Below are 24101 nucleotides of genomic sequence, written 5' to 3' on the forward strand. Positions count from 1 at the left end.
AAAAAAAAAAGAATTCAAAGCTATATACAGTTGGCATATACATACAAGGTCTTAATGGAAAATGAACACAGTAACTGTGGAAAATACAACAGATCATTAAGAGCATTTAAAAGCATTTAAGAGCATCTTGTCTGTGTTAAACATAGAATCCATTTCCAAATTACATATTTACATTAGAAAATGGAACAGGTGATATTTTCCATTATGTGAGTGGAGTAAATCTTTTTACTTAATAGATTTTTCTTTTGTCTTCGCTATTAGTTTATCAGATAGCATGTAGTTTATTAATTTTGTGAAGCTCAGATTTTCCAATGCAAGAGTTCAACCTTTTTTTTCATTTATATGCTCTTATTTCATATATCTATGCATACATATATATACTATGTACATACATGAGTACATATGCATAAAGTTATAAATGTGTGTGTATTTTCATCATTGTGTTTCCTACACAGTGAAGCAGTGTTTTATACAATAGCTTTAGGTAGTCTATAATCATCATTTGGACTAGAAATGGCACACATTTTAAAAATCATTTATTAAATACATATATTTGTGCTGATCCCAGAGTTCCCAGATTTTTATCTCCTGGAGTATATATAATATTATCAGGCTGGACAAAAACTATTTCATAGCTTTTATTATGCATTTTGATCAACAATTTGCAAACAATCTTTTGAGGTTTAATTTTAAAACTCCCTTATCATTGTAGTAGAGTAGTTCTAGCTATTTTTCTTCAGCTGATTGCCAGTAGGTAACGCTAAGCCACTCCCCAGAATAACCAGGGGCCAGTGAGAGCTGCATTAACTCTTGGGGCACTGTGCAACATCAAGAGCAGCAGCCTGGTGAATTAGGAGCAGCCCCTGGGGGGGTCGGGCCCAAGCGAGGACTAGCAGCTTTGCCAGTTTCCCGTCAGTTCTACAGCTTCTGAAGAGTGCCGAGTATCTCACCGTTTGTCATGGTGTGTTGCAAAAATGAATATTGTCTTTAGTATCTATGAGTCTTCCCAGCGAGTGTAGAAAAGTTTGGAAGCAGTGCAATGTAGGGCGGGGTGAAGATGCCCTCGTTAGAGCCCTGAAGCCCAGTGGCAGTTGTGAGGTGAGCGTGATCACATGTGCACACGCTGATCCACCCCCCCAAGAAGTGCACCGAACCCCACTGCTCACTCAGGAGCAACAGAAGAGCTTCAAACAGATTTGACTTATTTATTTTATGATTATCTAACTGAGAGTCACATAAAGAAATATAAGCCAATGCTTTCCCTTCAAGTGCTGGTCATTCCAAAATACATAGTATTAATGTCTATGAAACTATACAGTTATCACCATTGTGGCTTTGATGTTGCTTTCATTAATTTTTTCAAATGTCCTGATTTCACATAGTTGGAATCCATATAAAATAATTGTGTTCATTTTCCATAGAAGAGGTCTATTAATCTTTATGAATTTTATTCTATATTGGTCATTGGTTTCCACCTTTTTACTCCTATACAACAGGTGTTTATGACTCTGGTAATTGCTTATGTCCAAGACGGAGGAAAGACGTGTACATTTCTGTAAAGTTATGTCAGTGATTGAGCTTAAAATGGAATCTTTACTTCAAAACATTCAACCCTTAGACATTTTTATGAAAATGATTATTAGAAGGGTCCAAAATATTCTATTCAACTCATTGTTCCTCATGGAAAATTTAAAGTATTTTGAATGTAGTGAAAGTTTTGGTATGACAAATGCTGTAACATATGGCTCTCGATAATGCATTTTTCTATTTATATCATATATGTTATACATACACATATTACATACAGATATAATAAATATATGTATATGTATTATATATGTGTGGGGGCTGGTATAAATGGGTACATATGTATATGAAAAGAGAGAAAAATCATTCAAAGTAGATTTTATATTGAAACCTACTAAGTAAAGGAATATGAAACCATGACATAATGATATAAAGGTTACAGGGAAAGGAAAATTTAAAAACAACTCCTCAAAGAATTTAAAATCCAGAATTAAAGCTCACTACATTCATTTGCCATTATATGCCAGCTCAAATAATGAGATATTTTATAAACATCATAAATATTGTATTTAACTTTTTAGAATACTGAGTTTCAACAGATAATATATTGTATAAGTTACCTTTAATAGAATTTTAGTTATTAAGGGTCATTTTTAGGGAACCACCCAGAGAGATTCAACACTTTGCTACAGTTAATTTAAATTATGATTAAATTTATGAAATAATTTTATGTGAGATTTGGAAGACTTATACAAGCTAGATTTAGCAAAGAAATCTATTAGAATCTCTGGTGCATTTGTAGGTCTAATGTGAATAGATAGATACACTAGTTCAATTTAAAAAACATGTTAATTCAGTCCCTGTTCTAGCCACTGGGATTCATATTATTGTAATATGTCATAATCTTTAAAATTAAGTAAGCGTATATCTTTGTGATAAAAGTTAACTAAAGTGTATTAGATTATTTCTGAATCTCCAACAAGTACACATTCCTTCATTTTTTATATCTTAAAATAGTACTGACGATGTTAGTATTTAGAGCTAAATTTAAATCATTCAAATGCTATCTAAAACATAGAATTGCTACGCTACTTCTTAATTTAAACATAGTTTCTTTAATGTGACCTTAGTATTAAAATGTAATCTAGGCAATGCTTTGGGAGATCTGCTGCTTCTAGATTTGTTTCCATTGTAATAGACATTTGAACTCGATCACAATCAGCTTCCTTGAGACAGGAGATGCAATCACAAACTTCACAGATGCTTAGCAGTTTCCAAGGATAAAATAATAAAAATAATTTAAATTACTAGCTTGTAATTTGAATTACTACACCACTCCTTGTGAAGTACAGCATGCCATTGCATTTGTAAAGCATTTTAATCACCTAAGGCAAAATAAGGCGTTAGGGTACCAATTTTTAAATCTCTGGACCACTTCACATTGGAGAATACATACTTTCAATGGTAAGTAAAAGAAGTTTCCTTTCCATATTCTCTTAAATTAGAGAGGAATAAACTCCATGGTAATCATTCATTAACTCTCATCTCTGTTTTCTTGGAAACATGTTGGCCGAGACTGTAGCAGCCGTAATATGTAGGCCTGTAGGGTAGCTTTAGATATTAATTCCACTGATATCCTGGTTCACTGTCAGGGCCTAATGGGGATACTTGGCACCTTTGCAGGGATTTTTGTATTTATCACAGTCTTTTCTTAAAAATTGGTATTATTACAGTCTCCTCACCACAACATTATCAGTAAGAGTATTGGGCATATTACTTAATATTAGCATTTCTTTTTGTTTCTAGTATATAAATTCATCAACAGACATTTTGAAGAACTAATTCATTGAGGTTATGTGTGTGTGATCACCTGTATATCACAAAACATAATGTTGCTTTACCTTACTAATTTTTATTAAATTTGAGAAGTGACTGATATGTCTATAATAATTTTGAGAAGTATTATTAATACAGAAGTTTTCCCCCCCATATTTTTTTGTTGGCAGCCTTCATTATAATTAAAGAATGAATTTTTTAAGAGCCAAATCAATCTGAGTCCCCCCCGCAAAAAAATACATTTGATATTTTATTTCATTTGATATTATGAATAAAATAACAAAGTGCACAGAAGCACTTTCTCAGTTCTTCCATTTTATAAGCATCGTTAAATCACTTAGTTTTTTTAGTGTCCTATGTTTCTGTACCTCTTTTAGTGCTGCATGTAATGTATTTTGTGTGTGACATTTGCCAGAACAGTTCCAATGAATAAGATGTTTGTAATATCATCTTTATTAAAACATTTCTTAAAAAGTCTTTTTTAAATCATATTATACTTGGTACCATATCATCTCTATGCTTGACTTACACTGGAACACCTATGTTAAGTGCACTTCAGTTTACATCTCCCTGGAATGTTCTAAATGCAATAAATGGCTTTGAAATGGAAAGTTTTGTGACATGATCTTAGGTTCCATAGAAGTAGGATGCATCAACATTGCGACTAAACTAATATATACCTTGTCACAAATTATTGCTTTAAAATATCAGATTTGTAAATTTCATTGAAATAAAGATTTCAGAAATAGTTTGAGAAAAGAAAGCTAGCTAATTACCTTCCACTGCAAATGTAGTAGTTTATCTATCCATAGATTAAGTAGAATTTGTTTCACTTTGTTAGAAGATTTGGTGGGATGTGGAATTCATTTATTTTGTCCTAATCTTATCTGGACTAATTTAGATCTTTAAAGGAAGAGGCTTCTAGAAACAAACTGGTTCTAATATTTGATGTTTTGATTCCTTAAATGGTTCTATATAAATAGTTGTGTGACCATTTTTTCTTAAATATTGGCGTTCTCCTAAGATAAATTTTTAAACAACATAATTAAAGTATAAAAAATAATTCTATTAATTTAAATAGCAAGCCTTTATTTAAAAACTGTTTCTTCTTCCATAGGTAATTTTAAGCATTACCAAATATAACTGTTAAAAATTACCAAGAAGGTTATATTTAAATTTTGCAAATATTATTTGTTATGATGATTTATGCTGGCATTTTGTGGTCATAGGGGGAGTATCACAGGAGGATTACCTTTGTTGCTAGATATTGCTTAGGAACGTGCTACTCAATTAAAACATCTTCAAGTTCTCCCAAGTATTTTGTTGAAGTATGCTAGTTGATGATTTTGATTACACCATCTTATAGAAATTGCAGAATACAAAACAGATAATATTTTTTGTGTAGGTAAAAGAAAAATAGAATTACAAGTAGAAATAAGAATATTAAATGTTAGAATTAAATGGAAAATAAGTCTAGTTTAACCAGACACCTGTATTGCTCACTGATAATGCCCATGTATCCAATAGCTTCTCTCCAGTTCACCTGTTTCATGCTGCACAGGAGCCTCCTCTCATTTAGGTTCCCATGGGAAACGGACCTCATCTATTTATTAAATTAAGGCAGTGATTCTTATCTAGGTGATGGATTGTATGGCTTATAATAGTCATGGCATAGAGAATTTCTGCTATAAAGAAGCAGTGTTAATGATAGAAGCATATCATGTCTTTCAGGATTATGGGATGGAAAAGATTCAGAAACAGTGAACTATGACATCAGTCGCTGATAGTAGCTACTGATAGTAGCTTAGAACATTATCTTCTAGGATTTTTATATTTAATAGGTCATTACTGAGTAACAAAGCTCTAACTCTGACCTAATGGGCTAAACTAATAATGAGATTCCAGGCCTTATGGCTGCCTGAAGAAGGAAGGCTTATGGGGGCCAACATTGCACTGTGGTTCTTGCAACCAAGATCACAGCAGACCATGTTCATCTGTTGCCTGGTCTCATGACTTGGAAGCCATGAGACTTCTAAGCCAAACTCCAACTTAGAATTGGGTGTATAGGCAAGACATGCAGATTAGGCTTAATAATAATTCTCTACCTTAGGCTCTTTATATTTTCAATTCATAATGTTGGTCCTGGGTAACCAAAAGTTTTGATGATTCACGTTTTATGATCAAATACCAAAATCTTTCTATATGATCTCAGATGATTCATTTTATACTAATAAACATAGATTATCCAGTGGCAATAATTTTGATATAATATTCTACTCTTATTTTTATACTGTTTAGTAGTGTGTGTGATAGTTCTACCATATTTTTTATTATTTTTATTTTGTTTCCCTAACATTACATATATTTATGTTTGCCTCTAATATACACATTTAAAATATTCAGTAGAAAGACATATTTAAATACATCATTTCCAAGGGCCTGAATTATAGTAGCATTTGTAATAGCATTTTACATCTCAGTTGATATTGACTTACTAAAAATACTTCTGTCTCAAAAATATTTTTAGATCATTTGGCATTAAAAACTAGAAAAATTCAAAATCATTAAGCAAATATTTTCATTTAACTGAGTCTTCTTCAAACTGCCATCATGTTGCCTAAAAAAAGTTAATAGCTGACCAGATATTTTCACATTTCTAGTTCATGCAATGGTCTAATTTTATTTAAAAAAATTAAGCCAAAACTTCTCTCTATTATTTGGCTTCATTTATTACAAAAGATTACAAGGTAATTGAAGGAAAATGAAAACTAAATGAAATAATTAAATAAGCAATCTAATTTCTAGGTGTTAATTCAATTCTATTTCTAATCAATTTTCTGTATTTTAAACTTCATTTGCTTTCTATCTACTTCTTGCCTGCAGGCTTGGATGTCTCAGATTATGGGATGGATACTTCCCTGAGTACTTAGTGTGATGACACAAGGGGAAAATGCCACTCAGAGAGCCAGACTAATACATTTAACAGTTATTTCGCTATTTGGTGGTTTTAAAATCCAGATGGCCATGTCTAGTTGATTTGATTGTCTTTGTCTGTAAGGTAGAAAGCTGTACTGTGGAAATGTATGACTAGAAAGGAATAAATCTTGATTTACTAAAGATGACTTTATTTCTTCTGAGATATTTTTTTAAGAAAAAGAGAACGGTAGTGTACCTAAATGGAAATGCTGAGCAAGGTAAGCGAAAACCTTTTTTAATGTATCTTGGCCAGCAAATTAAACCAAATTGACAGATATAAAATATATTGACCCAGCTACCACGTTCCCATGTCTTCTACCAGCACATTTACAAATATGGGGAAAAAAATTAACTGAAGGATGCCCTGAGTTGGCAAGTAAAAGCCTTTTCTATAAACTATGGGGTCAATTTTCAGTTCCTTCTTGAATTATTACTTATCTTTAAAGCTAGCAGAGCTGTTTGTGAAGCTGAGTACATTTTTTTAAAGACAGGAAAGATAAGTAAAAGGACATGGGAGGCTGACCGTAGGTATTACAACAAATATCCTCCAGCACAAGTAATCAGGATATTACATGTACGGTCATTGATTTTAACAGTTTTGTCAGAAAAGTATTTTTACATATCAATGAGTAACTTTTTAACCAATGATTTATCTTTGGTAAATACATTTGAAAAAAATTAAAAGGGTTTTTTATTTGCTTTTAAGATGACATTTTAAAAAATAGGCAAAGCTCACAAACTTTAATGGATTTCCTACTAAAAGACAAACCCTCCATAAAAATTTCACTAGCTTTTAGCATCCTTAAATTCACTTGAAGTTAATATTCAAAGTAATTTTAACTATCATTTGTTGTTCCGTTTTTAAAAATTTGATATTTATAAGTAATTTATGAAAATCTCAACTGCTCAGTTCCAAATATTTCTACAGCCAAGTTTATGGAAAGTAGGGGACCATTTTAAACAGATGTCTTAGAGGCTTTCTTGCTACAGATTGCATTTTAATAAAGCTAATATTCAAAGTTGAGTAACATTAATGTGTTCACCTTTTTTCTCTTAACCCAACTGCATTACAACATAAATGGAATAGTGGTTTTACCTTTCATTTCCAATATACTTAATAGATTGACCGGTTTCTAAATAGTGGCCTGATTAATTGTACTTAATATTGAACATTAAATCAAGCATGAGTTGTGTGTGTGCGTGTGTGTGTGTGTGTGTGTGAGAGAGAGAGAAAGACAGAGAGTTAGAGAGTTACCAGTGAACTAAGTTCTATATAGCACCATCCAAAGACCTAGTTTTTATATCTCTCCTGCCCTTGAAGTTTTGTGCATACTTTTGCTTTTTTTGTGGCTAAGCAGACAACCCTAAGTGATATGATTGTACGCGGTACCAATCTCCTTTATCAATATTTTGAAGATAGATTAAGTGAGGCTGGATTTGTGTATTTTACATATAGTCCTGCAGAGACCAACACCCTCTCTCTTTTGGGAACCTAAGCTACTCAACAAAGAGGAATCATGAACAGTTGTGCTTCCCCACCTCTGTGTGCTACTCCTGAGTGACCAGAATATGTATTGTCTTATTCCAGTGATAGTTAAAAATCTATCTTTCTCCATTATTTTAAAACTTCCTGAACCCATTACCTATATGATATTGATGCAATTATTTACTTTGAAAGGGCCTATTTTGTAACGCTACCATAGCTGATAGTCAGCTTATGCTTTTAATTGTGGCAGTCAGAATGCTTATTCTGAAAGCTGCTTCCAGAGAAGCTAATTATTCTTGGTGGGGAATGTTCTTCTGGTGAGACCAGTAGCCTCCTGGGTACTAAGCATGTCTGATGATAGGTGATTCATGAGCACAATGTGACATTTCCCAGTGAGCTGTTTCATCACAGGTTATCCATTTTGCCAGACGTGTTATTTCATCCTGAGCTTTAATGTGACTCTCACGTTGCTGGGCAAGTCGCTGAGAGTGTCATATCGCTTGTCAAAACCTCAGCACCCTTTGAATCAAAATACGTGATTCTCGAATGAGAGCATGTGGGATTTCAGTGAGGACCTCCCCACGTCGCAGAGAATTTCCTCCTTCCGTTCTTCGTCACCTGAGGCCCAGTGAAGAGCATTAGCCTGGCCTAGTCTGCTCTTGTGAATGAGTTGGGCCAATTGAGGGACTTAGGTTGTGGGTGGGGAGGCCCTTCGACCTGTTCTTGGGCTAGATTACAGGGGGCGAGTTTGAAGAAAGCAGTCTGTCCAGGTGATAAACTGCTTGAAGCAACTGTGACAAATGGAGGACACTTTTTTTAAGTATAATTCCAGCCTTTGTGCCTCCAGTCTTGCTTTTCTTACCCTCTCACCATGCAAGGTACCGTATCAATTAAGAGGTGAACCCGTAATTTCAACAGAATTCATTTTAACACAGTAACTGAGTGGCATGTTATCTGTAAATCTGGAGGCGTTGAAGGTTAGAAACAAAGCTGCATCATCAATAAAGTCTCTGTATTAAGACCATTCTTAAACGCAGCTCATTGTTTCAACTAGTGTTTAAATAAACATTGGAAATTAAAACTGGAACTATCTTGAAAACAGAGCATTCCCTTTAATTATTTTGAAATTAGTTAGTTAAAGGACATTTACAGAACTTGACTTAGTTGAGAACACAATTTTAATTCATTCTCTCATGTTAGTATTTGGAGTTTTCTTTTAAATTTTTTTCTCATTTGTCTTACTTCCTTTGTTCTTTTAAAAGTGATTATATGTATTTAAATCGATGGGTAGAAATGTGTGTACATGTGCTCCAAATCATTATGATAATAAAATCAAGCCAATTAATGTTTGAATCAAAATAATGAATGCAGAAAAGACCACAAGAAAGGGGGGGGGGGGCGGTAATGGTAAGCTTTTCATCTACTTAACTATAAAACTAAAACTTAGCAAATAAGGGTAATATTTTAACAAAAATTATGAAATGTTAAACCTGGAGAAGGTAAGTTTAAGCATATTCACGTTTAAAAATTAGAAAGTAGAAAGAGGCAAGATTGGTGCACATGAAAATGCTAATATCTTCATATTTCACAGTAAAAAATCACACAAATTCATACCCATTAAGATGCAGTTTTTTAAAAAGGTAAAAGCTTTACATCTGAATATTTTTATAATTTTTAAACAAAAAGGAAATTTAAAGAAATCATATATTTTTAGATAAAGAAATATTAGAAATTAATCACTTAGTTTCATTCTTTTGTTACACTCCCTGAATTTAAATTTAATACTTTAAAAATAGCATTTGTAATAATTCACTATTCATAAAGATATCATTTACCATTCATCCACCCATCTATATACATGGATAGAAAGATGTCTGAAATGAAGTTCCCCTAATATCAATTCTATGTATTTCTGCTTGAGGATTTGGGGTATTTTAAACATTTTGCTGTATCTTTTATTTCTCAAAAAATAATTTTTGAGTTTTTTACACTGAGCAAGACTCCTGGTGGAATTAAAAACCTCAGAAAATACTAATACTAATAAAATGTTAAGATAATACTAGTGATTAATTCTGGGTAATAAGGAATATGTCTGATACGTATGGTTTATTTAATTCTTTGTACATTTAAATATGTTTTTAACTTTAGAAAATATAAACTTTTTAAAAATTAGGAAACACAAGACGTTATAGAACCTGCTATTGACAAGAAATGGCACTTCCAAGAAAAAAAATGAATAAATTGTTTTCATAATGTGGACTATATTCTGCCTATTCATTGACCAGCCACCTCTATAACAGTTCCGTTTCCTTAGAGAACAGATTTTGAACCTTATAAAATGAGGTGAAATTTTCCATGAGGATGGAATTCATTAGAGTAATGTCCTCATTCTGTAAAACATTGGGCGATTTTGGTCATACTCTATTGTGTTCAGGCTTAAATTCCTGCCAAATAATGAAGCTGAATTTTAAGAATAATTCACAAATTCTTCTGTTTATAGATTTTTTTAGTCATAAAAGTATATTTGCATTAAAGGACTAAGTTGCATTATGATTTTGACAGTTTTAAACTTTTCTGAAATAATTTTATTTTTTTTTAATGTATCTTTATTGATTTTAGAGAGAGGAAGGGAGACAGAGAGAGATGAGAGAGCCATTGATCGGCAGCCTCCTGCACGCCCCCTACTGGGGATGGAGCCCGCAACCCGGGCATGTGCCCTGACTGGGAATCGAACCACAATCTCCTGGATCCTAGGTTTATGCTCAACCGCTGAGCCACACCAGCCAGGCAAGTTTAATTTATTTTATCTTGAAAGATATATGTCACATTTCTTAGAATAAGTAGTTCCATTTAACTTTATAAGCAAAGCCCCCAAAAGGTTCCATATGTATTGATGTTTAAGAATGAAAGTAATTGTAGGTATCATTTCCTCCCCCTTTCTAGATAATACAACTATCTTGTATAATGTCAAGGGGGATCAATAGAGTCAGTGTTCACAAATGGAAAAATTAATCAATCTCCCTGAAATTGAGGTGAAACCTGGGAAGAAAGATACATTTTAGGAATAGAAATGTTGACGTAATTGAGAAATATTTTTAGAAATAAACATCTTCAATGTTTGCATAGACTGCTTCTTTCTGTGGTTTGTTAACTTGTCATAAATATATTAATGAACTGGTAATAGCTCTTTTAAAATCAATAGACTGTTACCTAATGAGAGTAGTAATTGTGATCTTATCCTTTTGGCCCATTTCTTGGCATGGTTCCTGCCAGGGATAACACCAAATGTAAAATAAGTGTGTTGAAGTTGGAATTGACTTAAATGCAGGAACATGAGTAATTCGGGTGCAGGATTGCCTATTATTTTCAAATTGTGAGAAAGTCAAGGAATTGGCCTAATTTTAACCCACTGTTGCTTAAATGGATAACTGAAAGACTGTTATAATAGTCTAACAAAAAAGTAACTTACATTTTGACCAATGATAAATACTATATTTATGTATATTTTATTTGTAATATTAACAGAGATGAGGACTATTTCTGCTAGTGCCTTGCACCCTCCATAGGTTACTTGAAATTATGTCTTGCCCAGCCGCTGTGGCTCAGTGGTTGAGCATCAGGGCACATGCCCGGGTTTCGGGCTCGATCCCCAGTCAGGGGCGCGCAGGAGGCAGCCGATCAATGACTCTCATCATTGATGTTTCTCTCTCTCTCTTCCTCTCCCTTCCTCTCTCTGAAATCAATAAAGATAGATTTAAAAAAAGAAATTATGTCTGTATCATTATACATCATAAAGTGAAAAGATTAATTACTTTTTAATTTTCCAATACCAGTTTTCCTCCTTTTTGGCATTGAACTATGTTGATGAGATAGTTTCTTGTTTGGAAAGGGTGCTTGACTTGACCTAGGGATACTGGCTTTGAAGTTATACTCTGTCCGTTTGTAACTTTGTACAGAGGGTGAGGTGTTGGGCTCTGTGGCTTATTGGCATCTTGTAAAACGGGAATGATACTATCCGCCTTTTGCAACTCTGAAGGTTGTGATGGTAATTAAAAGAATTAATGAATGGAATGTGAAATAGTATATCCCAGTGTAAGGTTTTAACTGTCATCGTATCTTGGTAAGACCAAAATTTTCTACTTTTTGTGATTCTGTTTTGCCTGTCCAGCCTGTTTCTGCTCTCCTTCCCCTCCTCCTTTCGGCCTGGTTCTCAGACTTGCAGAGGCACTCCTAACTTAACTCTTACCCCGCCCAGGAATATGTCTATGGTATTTTCTGTAATAACTTTTAAAATATAGTTTTCAATGAGGGACTCCTCCCACGTGTTTTTTGGGGAAAAATACTTTCTATTGCTGCATGCATTGATTACTTTCAGATAAAATTTTACACATTTGTTGTAGTGATTGAATAGGAACCAGTGAGTCAACCCTGACAGGGATTTTATGAATGGAAAATGCAAATCCCTCACTCTAATAAAAGTATTGTACACCTCACACTTAGTTTATATTGATTGCTTTCTGACATGGAAATAAACCAATCTTTATATTATGCAGGATTCCTGTTAGTGGTAATATCAAGAATATAAATCTTCTCTTGTGACTTCTATTTCTGTGCTTTTCTCCAACATGAAGTAACCCAAGGCAGGTTTTTAATTAAAGTAATGTGAGCCACTGTGTGTATCACCCCTTTTATGCATGATCAGGTTACTGTAGCACATATTCCAGCTCTCTTGTAAACTTGAAATTTATGGTCGGAAAATAAAATCTTTCTTTCCAAGGTTTGCACTTTTTTTCCCACTTTAAAAAAGTGGTATAGTTTTTGATTATATAAAAATGTGTAAAATGTGAATAATTCACATAAAGATAATTTAGATTGAGTTTGCAAATGTGAACTATTAAATGTCTTTTAATTCTTTAGCCTGATACTATTTTTTCCTACACAATATATGTTTGGTAGATTTTTTTAAATTTACTTAATTTGTCATTTAAGGCCTAATTGTGAATTTCAACAGGAATTATAGACGTTTCATAAAATTTATGTGCAAGTTTTTCTTTCCATTTTTAAAAAATGGTGCAAAATTTGTATTTTCGCTGCAAAATGCCAACCTGTTAAATAGATGTAACTCATTATAAGACAAGTGAATTAAATTTGCTAATAGCAATGTGCATTTAACGGAGAAAACATTTTAGTGTTTAGTATTACAAAAGAATCAGAGTGTTTAATATATTTATAATTATCAGTCTTGCTAGAAATATTTAATTTAATCATTAAAATGTTTCTTGTGCTTTTATAGATGTAGTTCAAAATCACATAGAAAGTCACTTTTCTAGTTAGAATATCATAATTTACTTGGCAAATAAATCATGCATATAAAACCAACTAACATACACATTTTAAAGAACAATGGAAAAAAACTGACATTTCAAATGGGTAACTTTTCTACAAATAGATAAAAATGCTAAAAACATCATAAATAGAATTTTTTTTAAATGGGCAACATATAAATATTAGTTTTTCATATCAGACCATATGTACAGAAGGAGATAGCAAAGTGATATTTCAATTCAGAATTAAAATTCCCTTAAAAAGAATTGAAAAAAGACAAATTTCATTTGGTCTTCAATATTTCTAGGTAATGTTACAATGTTTTTTAATTTTAAATATTGCTGGTGAGACTAGTTTAAATCTATTTATATGTCTCTCACCTGAGCTACTAGCCCTGCTGGGAGATAGAAAGATGACTTTTTTCTTCAGATAATGTATTATCATTATTCTAATTAGAATTATTATTATTAGATGAAATTCAATTAGTGCTTATTAATACTAAGCCCAACATGGATGCATTTTAGCTGGGCACCCAATTGTCTGATCTTCTTATGATCTATGATAAACATGCTAGGAAATGAAGATAGAAAAAATATGATGATGGCAGAGCATAGTGTTACCCTCCCCCCCAAAACAGACTTTATTTCCTATAGATCTTACTGTATCTTGAGGCTCCATGGAAAATAACAGTTTTTATAATTTATTGCACATAGATGGTCACTGCTTCAGATTTCTTTTTATGTTTATGCCTGTGTTCTAGTTACAAAATTTTAAGAAAATTTCTTGTGAAAACATGCCACTCTCTGAAAGTCTATTGTCTAATTGTTGCCAAGTATGAGCTGTGACTCTAGGGTGATGAGATTGCCTACATGTCTTAAGTGGTTTTCATTCAAACATGTTTTTAAAAACTTTGAAGTTTCACAGAACAGTTTGTTCCTGACTCAGGATCACCCAGCTAAGACACAGAATGTTTAAGTTGTCATCAGCGTGGGATAAGTTGGTGGGCGTAGCTCCTCTGTCATCGGAGAATCATATGCCTCAGAATCGCGATCCCCAAAACTCAGGACAAAAGTCTAATAATACATTTGTTATCAGATGAAAATACCTAAAAACTGAGATTTTATGCATAACTAACCATTTCAAAAATTTAAAATGAAAGTAATCTACTGAGCAAAATGTAACATATATGACATTAAATGAACACACACTGTGTCAGTCATTGCTCTAAACTTACAACTTTCTTATGGGTTGGGTACTGTTTTCATTTCTATTCTACAGATTTGTAAATATAGTAAAGAAGGTAAGGCCTAAAGTCACATAGTTAGTTGAGATTGAACTGAAGCATGAACCTACGCAAGTCAATGCAATAATCTGTATACTACATATAGCTATACTAAGTAATCTGTGATTATAATAGATTTTAATTATATTCTAAGGGTTGTAGGTAAAAGAAATGTTGAGTTGGTATAACCACTGGATTCTTGGGAAACACTGCAATCACCATTTTCATCTGTTTTGGATAATAAGTTCTGAATTCCATGCACCGCTGTTTTTCTGGGGAGGACATTTTCAGCTTATTTCTGCTGTGTCAATGAAGTCATCCTGAGTTTCCTCAGAGGTGCTGTTGCCTAACCCTGAACCCAGCCAGCTTGGCCAGGGCACGGAAATTCTTGTTATACTCTATCCAACGGAGACTAGCATCAGTTCCTTTAATGTCTCATCCCCGAATTGAGGACTGTTTCAAAAACCCTATCACTTGAATCTCAGGGATTAGATTCTGGACTTTCATTGTGCCTGAAGCTTCCCACTGTCAATGTCCAGTCCTTGTGTTAGATCTTGGGCTCCAGCTGCTGTTGCATTCATCCCAATCTCATGGCATCCCTCTGGGACACTGCCCAAAACTAGCGATTACCTGACTTGGAACTTCTGCTGAAGTTTGGTCATTGTCGTTCTGTGTTGGCTTTCTTTGTCCAGGCTCCTCTTGCCCATGGTACTGATATACAACAGGCTTTCATACTGAATGGTGTGGTAAACTTCTGATGGTAGAAAAATAACGTTTATATTTGGAATCCTTAACTTGATGCCCTGTTTGGTTGCAGAAGGTCTCTGGAACACAGACATTGTGTGCAATATGCATGTCCATAAAAGTTTGTTTTCGGAGAAGAGTCTAGACTTTTAATTTTTCTCTCTCAAAGAGTATATAATACAAAATATTAAAAAATACTGTTACACACAAATGCAAAACAAAAGAGGAGTGATTTATTTATAGACCCTTGAATTAATTTTTCTGAAGAGTGATATGTTTTTAGAATTATGATTTTATATCTTCACTAGGTACATATGGCTAGTGGCTACTATTTTGGACAGCACAGTTTATAGCAATAAGTTACCTTTTGTAAGTACAAGTTTAAAATATTGTAGCAGAGAGAAGTATTCTAGTTGTTTTTTGATGGTTTGTGAGAACTCAGTGCTAAGGATCAGATTAATGGCAGTGAAGTGTCTACTGAGAAGTGTCTACTGAAAAATATTTAAAAATTATTTAAACATCCAAGAGTAAGATATGCTGGTCCATTTGGTCTATATCAGTGTTACATGGGAATTTTTTAAGGATTATGTATGGAATGTGTTTTTCAAGTGGCTCCCATAATTTATAGATTTTACCTTAATTTTGACTAAATAATTTTTATATGTATTTAGAGCTTACTTTTGATTTGTAGTTGAGAATTAAGTATATGAGAGTATACTTTGCCAAACAGAGAATCCAGTAGAGCTGCCCGGACTCTGCATTCAAACCTGTTGTAACTTGATTCTCACTTAGTCTTGACACAGTGCACAGGGTCCAAAGGCCTGAGGACTCCTTGGGGAGCAGGCATCTCCAGGGTTTAATAAAGCTGAATAAACAAGTACATGATTGAGGAATTCGATTGTCTGCATTTTCAAACATAAAAGAGTAGATTTCTTGGCAAATACATATTGGGAACAGCCACATTCAAAATATTTCTAAAATAATTCGAGAGGTTTTTATTCTCCCAATCAAGGAAAAAACTCTTGTAAAAACTTAGTTTTGAAGTTTGGGGAAAACCTTTGTGTTTTAACCATTTATCACCTGCTGTTGGGTTGGGTTTTATCCAGCTGTTAGGACACCCCGGCCCCAGGGAGGCCGCAGAACTGCAAATCCACCTCAAGTGCAGGGCAGGGGCAGACTGAAGGGAGAGCCTGGCCATCCCGGCTGGTGATTCTGAGTTCATCGAGGGAAACTCACATGAGAGGCCATATAGAGGCTGCTACAAGATGAAGTGGACCCCTGTGCCACTTGACAGGTGCCAGGGAATGATATGGGTAAAGGAGGAATAGCCATGGGTACTAGTATGTGAAAGCTAACAGGTACAGGAAATTGGTTTCCATGCCTGACCAGGCCAGGACAATGGGCTGTTCCGGGAACCAGCAGATAGCAGGAGGCAGGGGAGGGGTGCTGGTTTGTGTCGGAATGAACGTGGATTATGTTCAGATAGTCCCTAACGGGGGGTTGAAGTAAACAATCACCCCTTCTGGCCCAGGTCCAACTTGCGGGTCCAGCAGCAGTTATGTCAGGATTATGTCACAGGACCATCTCTCCTCCACAGCACCATGTAACTTTTGATGTTGCATATATCTAGGCTAATACTTTCCTTCTCTTCGCAGTTGCATTTATTTTTGCAAAGCGATCGATTGTTGGAGAAAACCACATTAGCAACGTTAATGTTACAAATTAGAGACCATAATTTCTTGTAGAACTATGGCAAAGATATATGTTATGTAATGATAAACAATATTGGAGGTGTACTTACATTGAGTTAGCACCGTTTTAATAATTTTGGTCCATATTTCGCAGCTCCAATTTGGAAGAATCATACCTTGTTTTTTGTTATAATATGTATATTATCTCTTAAAATCAAATTAGCTCCTAGAGTGTCATTTGAAATAACTCACTTCCATGTTGTACCCTGTAGAAGCATGAATATAAAATAGAATGAGATATTTATATGTTTTGTTTGACATCTTATATATTTTACACATAACATATTTTCTTACTTAAATAGGAATAAAGGGCTATATTTAAGTTATTAGCAAGGATGGACCACACATAAAATCTTCACTATGACCTTTAAAGAAATGTATGGTAACAAAAAAGACAGAAATAATTTAGAAATAGAACATCTTCTGTTATATGGCTCCATGGAGTGTTTAGATGGGTTCACAATATTCTATATAGAGCCTACAGCTGTGGTATGTTTTTGACAAATATTATGAGTATTTTTTTAAAAATATCTTTTTATTGATTTCAGAAAGAGGAAGGGAGAGGGAGAGAGACAGAGAGAAACATCAATGATGAGAGAGTCATTGATCAGCTGCCTTCTGCACGCCCCCTACTGGGGATGGAGCCTGAAATCCAAGCATGTGCCCTGACCGGGAATTGAACTGTGACCTTCTGGTTCATAGATAGATGCTCAGCCACTGAGTCCTGCTGGCCGGACTATTATGAGTATTTTGATAACTGCATAGTCTTTATGGCTGAAATAATAATTTTTAAAATTTTCTTCAAAACATCCTTAACTTTCCTTAATCTTCTATTTTTTAAGCAAAATGAAGCACATTGTTTTCTATGACCATGTTGGCCCATCATCAGAGCATCAGAAATAACTCATTAACATAGTGTCCTATCTGAAGAGATCTCTGGAAACCTTTAAACATCACCCTATTTCTGTATATTTCATTTATAAATTAATCTTATACTAACTTGTCAAAAGTCTTTATTTTTCTTTAAAAAGTTCTTTAATGTGTGGATTTATTTCACCACTTAAATTTTAATGTAATTGAGGGTAAACCTCATATTCTTGTATTTCTCTATATCTATTATGATTAATCAAGAATTTCCTGTTTTGTTTGGTTACGCTAGACATTTTCATATGCACAGTGCCTATTCTGATACAGAATTAATAGCAGCTAACATATACTGAGCAGTTAACATCTCTTAAACACTCCTCTGGCAAATGTGCACTGACTCCCGTAATCTTCACCCTAGTCCTTTGAGATTACACCTATTTTACAGATGAAGAAACAAAGAAGGATCGGCAGTTTGCCCAAGGTCACACAGCCAGTAAGTGGCCTTGCTCTCTGTGAATGTCACAGTCTGGTCCTAGAGTCCCATGATTTTAAGTGCCTTTGACTTTCTAAATTCATCTTCCTAAATATGTGAATTCTCTACACAAATCTTGGCAGTCCTAAAAGAGTAGTACAGAGAGAAATAAAAAAGTAAAAAAACTGAGTGAAGGGAATAAAAGTGGGAGTTTGCCAAAGTCATGTTGTTATTTAACAGAAGCTGCCTAAAGCCAGATGTATGGGTAACACACACACATCCTGTGATGTCAGTGGAGGCCTCAGTCCTGTCGCTCTTAATGCTCATGTAACAAACAGAGACCTGAGAAACATCCTAGCATCAGGACAAAAGACTCTCTTTCTCATACTGAATTTTGAAGAAGTTTTCAGGAGTTATATTAAGAAATCATTTTGTGAAGGTGGTTCTAGGAAGGCATTAGATTATCTGACTCCATGATAATGTTAACTGGTGCTACCACGATGGGAAACAATACGAAGGTTCCTCAAAAAATTAAAATAGAACTACTATATGATCCACTGGTACCACTTCTAGGTACAGATCCAAAGAAAATGAAAGCAAAACATCAAAGACAAACCTACACTACCATGCTCATTGCAGCATTATTGTCAATAGCCCAGATATTAAAACAACCTGAGTGTCCATCTACATGTGCATGGATAAAGAATACACATCTATCTATCTCTATATATCTATCTGTACTTTATAGAGATAGATAGATAGATGATAGATAGATAGATGATAGATAGATAGATAGATAGATAGATAGATAGATAGATAGATAGATAGAGAGATGATAGATAGATGATAGATAGATAGATAGGTAGATAGATAGATAGATAGATAGATAGATAGATGATAGATAGATAGATAGATGATAGATAGATGATAGAGAAAGAAAGAAAGAAAGAAAGAAAGAAAGAAAGAAAGAAAGAAAGAAAGAAAGAAAGAAAGAAAGAAAGAAAGAAAGAAAGAAAGAAAGAAAGAAAGAAGGAAAGAAAGAACTTGGAATATTATTCAGCAATGGGAAAGAAGGAAATCCTGCCATTTGCAACAACATGGATGAACCTGGAAGACATTGTACTAACTGAGATAAGCCAGACAGAGAAAGACAAATACTGCATGGTATCAATTTTATTTGGAATCTAAACAAAACAAAGCAAAACTCAAACTCATTGAAACACAAAGTAGAAAAGTGATGCCAGCCAGGCGCTGAGGCTGGGAAATAAGGAAAGGTTGGCCAAAGGGTACAAACTTTCAGCCATAGGTTGAATGAGGTCGGAGAATCTAGTGTATCATATGGTGACTGTAGTAGATAACACTGAAATTTGCTAAGAAAGTAGAATTTAAATGTTCTCACCAAAACACACACACAAAAACCAAGACATAAATATGTGAGGTGATAGATGTGTTAATTAACTAGGTGAGGGGAATCCTTCCATAAAATACATGTATATCAAATCACCACAATGTAAACTTTAAATATCTTATAAATTTATATGTCTGTTATATGCCAACAAAGCTGAAATTTTATAAACAGAATATGTGATTCTATGTATAGTACCTTAATTGAACTGAAAGAAATTTAAGGAACCTAGGAAAGTGCAATGATAATGATAACGATCTTGGTCATGATGAAGATTTGTACCACATTACTAGCATCACCTACACTTTACAACATTTTGACATCAATGAGGTTACTCCCATTTTGCAGCTCAGGAAACTGAGGCTTGGACTGCTCAAAGTACGTGTAAGTTCAAAGAACAAGCTGAAACTCATCTGTACCTGGACATTTATTTTAAAAGTCATGCTCTTCTTCATTATACCATAGATTTTTTTCTCTCTCACATAGGTATTTTGAAGGAAAATGATTCTGAAAAATTAAACAGTATGCTGTCTAGTTTAAGTGTAGAACTTAGTAATGCTTATTTAAGACAGATTGGCAAGCTGTGCAGCAGTTGGATGGTAGGCTTACCTCCTTACAACAGAAACAAGGATACAAATTGAGGTTCTTGCCCATTTCACCTAGCTCTACAAAAAGGGACAAGTGAATGGGTAAAGCAGAACCATCCTTGGAATGCAGTTTTGGGTTTACTCCAATTTGCTATTGTTACTGTTGGTTTCAATATGTATACTAATCTGCTCGGCTGCTATAACAAAATGCCATAGACTGGGTGGCTTAAACAACAGAAATTTATTTTCTCGCATTTGTGGAGGCTGGAAGTCCATGATCAAGGGGATAGCAAATTTGATTCTGGCAAGGCCTTTCTTGCTGGTTTGCAGGCATCTACCCCCTATGTCCGCACTTGGCTGTTTTTTCTATGTTATGCACATGTATGGGGTGGAGGAGGAGCTCTCTGGTGTCTCTTTGTGTCTCTTCTTATAAAGACACTAATCCTATCAAATTAGGGCCCCACTCTATGACCTCATTGAACATTAATTACATCCTTAGAGGTCCCATTACCTAGTATAGCCACACTGAGGATTAAGACTTTATTATATGAATTTTGAAGGGACATAAGCATTCAGTCTGTAACAATACGGAAGCTTCAACTTGTCTCTGGGTTTATCTGCAGGCTGTCCAAAAGCCTTGCAAAACCTCATATTATGGAACCACATTGATGTCTATATTCTGAATGTAAATACACATATCCAGATTAGAATTCTTAATTTCTTCATCTGCTTACCACCTCCAGGCTAATTCTCGAAAGCAGGTCCCCTCTCTGGGGCTCACAGGGTTCCCAGTAACAGGCATGCTCAACTCTGCCTCTTCCTTCACCCGATTATGGGTTGTAGGACCCCATGGAAATCAACAGGGCACATTATTTACAAAAAGAATGAGGGGCCCTACTCTAGAACTACATAAAAATTTTGAAAACACATATTTTGGAAAGCAAACTCTTAAAGGGAATCGACAGAACATTAATTCCTGCTTCTCAGAAAACACCCATCACAATAAAAATTGAGGTTTGGTAATATAAATTCTGTGCTGAAATATTACTATTCTTTTGGCAAATAATGGAAGTAAACCAACACATTAAAGATTTGAGGTATTATAATTCAGCAACACAAAGTCTTATGAATAAAAATTATTGAGTTTCTCAAAGCCCTACTTAAATACTAAACTCATTACTATAAAATTAGCTTATTGAGCAAATACATAACAGAGAAATGCATATTTCAGATCACTCTCCGTCTCCAATAACTTGTTTTACATATTTATATAACTTTGCAAGTATGTCTAACATTCATTGAATTACTGACTTTATGTATTTAAAGATTAATTTAGTTCAGGTGTATTGTAAAGACAGTTGGGATCTCTATACTTTAAGAAACAATATAACACATATTAATTACAATAATAATTTCCATCAATGCTAAAGGATAATATTGAACTTTATTTTCCATTTCTAGTTGCATTTGTGTCTTTAATGAATTTCTAAAATTATAATATCTAAATAGAATTCCATGAGGCTCTGGGATATTTAATATAAAACTGCATTGGCTTTTTGTTTTGAAAATTTATCAAATTCTGTGACTTCAGTTTTAGGTAAGAGAATTCCTTGAACTAATTCCTATGTTTTACATACCAAAGCGATGTGTTCAGATATAAAGCAAATGAATGTGCTATTTATAATAGTGATTTTGCTTTAAGTAAATTGAGTGATATAGTACATGTATGTGACTTTATTATGTGAGTGGGTGAGCTGTCATCTTGTGTTCCTTTTACTCTGCTTGTTTTTAAGAAACTCTGTGTATATGTGTATGTGTGTGTGTGTTTATCTTCTCAAATATTATCTAATGGCATTTGTAGATAGGTGGTGATAAAAATTTGCATTATATTTAGTCAAATCACATTTATTTATATATACTTTAGAAATTCTTGTTTTTAAATGATATTCATTTTTTGGACATGCAAATATAGGACAGAAAAGTTTAATGCAAGCTATATTGGAACAATTTATTTGCAACGAGTTTAGAAGTTAATGTTGCTTTATTGACCAAAATAAAGGAGAAAACAAAAATTTAATAGGGCCAAAATGTTCATTAGGGTTGAAAACATAACTTTATATTCTGAAATGTTTGTAAGTATATTAAAGCAATGTGATAATCTGATGCACAGATCTGGATAAAATTTCAAACATTTTTATTACTTGTAAAATTATTATCAAGTTGAAATGGAAGTGAAGTACATTTAAACACTTTTTGAGCAGAAAACAATAGATTTCCTTCAGGAGCTACTGGGTCAACTTCTTTCATTTTTTTTAAATGAAATAGATATTGTTGACTAGTCATGATAAGAGTGAATAAAAATGAAACACTTAGTTTAAAAAAATAGACTGCAAAGAATGTAACATATTCACTCCTTAGGTTCTTAAGTCATTTTTTTTGTTCTTTTGTTCTATAATTGATTGCTAGCACCCCCTTTAACCCACCTTAAAGGGCAAGCAGGAAATTCATGTTTTCGTTCATCAGCCCATCCCACTGAAAAGCGTTCGATATTAAAACAGTTTGCAAGGAGCAAAAGCAGAGGAAACAGGAGGCCCAGCTTAGCCTGTAGCAAGATACGTGCAAGATTGGCTGCAACATGCATCGGGTCTTGTTCCTGTCCAGTATTTGCATGGAGATATCAAGTTAATTAGGGTAGGACTCTGTTCTTTGCTTTCGATGTGACCTTTTATTATATCTGTGGCTCTCTAGTTCGTGTGGTGTCATAAAGCTCTGGGAAAGTCTTTCCAGCTGTTTGACACAAACTGGAAAAAATTAAGCATTGATGTTTCCTTTTGCCTGAAGGTTTTTCTGGCAGCAAATTACTGCAGAGGCAAAGTTGATGTGGTAGAGCTGCAGTGGGTGTCAGAAGGCGCCTTTTGTCTTTCAGCTCCCGCCTTCCCTGATGATCAGGTGCGACCGAAGGGCTTGTGGAGAGAGGTGGGGTGTTGGGGGGGGGGGGGGGAGGCTGGTTCAGGAGGAGGTTACATGGCAGGATTCCCACGAATGCTGGCAAACGATGAGAAAGATAACGAAATCTTGTTTTTCTGAACGAGAGGATTCTCTGCATGACTTCCCCACGGTTGGGGTGATGAGCTTTCAGGCTGAGATTTTATTAACAATTCATATGGAGATTGAGGGCAGCGGAGGAGCAGATTCTCACATAAACTTGATCTGTCCATGAATGCGGCTCTCTGTCTGCCCTGACCCTGCGTGGCTTAAGACACTGCCTGTGAGGCCAGCGTGCCAGACACAAAGGGGGAAATGAAAGGCAAGCACATTCCAGGGGTCTGCACAAAAGACACAGCAGCTCCTGGGCGCCTCCCCAGAGAGGATCTTATCTCCGCGTGGCCCAAAGCCTCTACAATGTTTATTTGTGTACCTAAAGTTTTAAAAGCTCTGTGGCTGTTTATTAAGCAATCGTCTGCGGGGATGTTTGGTTAGGTTTTAAAGTTTTGTTTTCAAAACTTGCGGAAACTGGGAAGATCTTGGCGAAGGTCCATTTTCTGAAGTGTGGCGCTGGAAGGCCGCGGCCTTGAGGTGTTTTTACTTTCTTGATTGGTAGGTAACTTGTAAAATGAATCGTCTCCAGCTTTAGGAGAAGCCGGAGCAACACTTGAAAGCTCCACCGGCCTTCCGGAGGCCTTGTGACTGCGGCTCTGAAAGGTGTGACAGTTCATGCGTGAGATGAGACTGACATGGGGCACAAGCCCAGACATCCCCCCCGTGCTCATGGCTAGGACAGCCGGGCGACATTTTTTTTTTTTTTTTTTAATGAAGCGAGTGGAGAGAAAAGTTTAGTGGGAC

General features: G+C 34.6%; 1 long non-coding RNA gene across 3 annotated transcripts in view; it reads left to right on the forward strand.

The window, feature by feature from the left end:
* Window positions 1-24101, forward strand: part of LOC148092953 (uncharacterized) — a 305626-nt gene that overhangs the window by 33029 nt on the left and 248496 nt on the right. The window lies entirely within an intron of this gene.

Source organism: Miniopterus natalensis, chromosome 6, assembly GCF_054644295.1.
Source record: "Miniopterus natalensis isolate mMinNat1 chromosome 6, mMinNat1.hap1, whole genome shotgun sequence".
Classification (NCBI taxonomy): Eukaryota; Metazoa; Chordata; class Mammalia; order Chiroptera; family Miniopteridae; genus Miniopterus; species Miniopterus natalensis.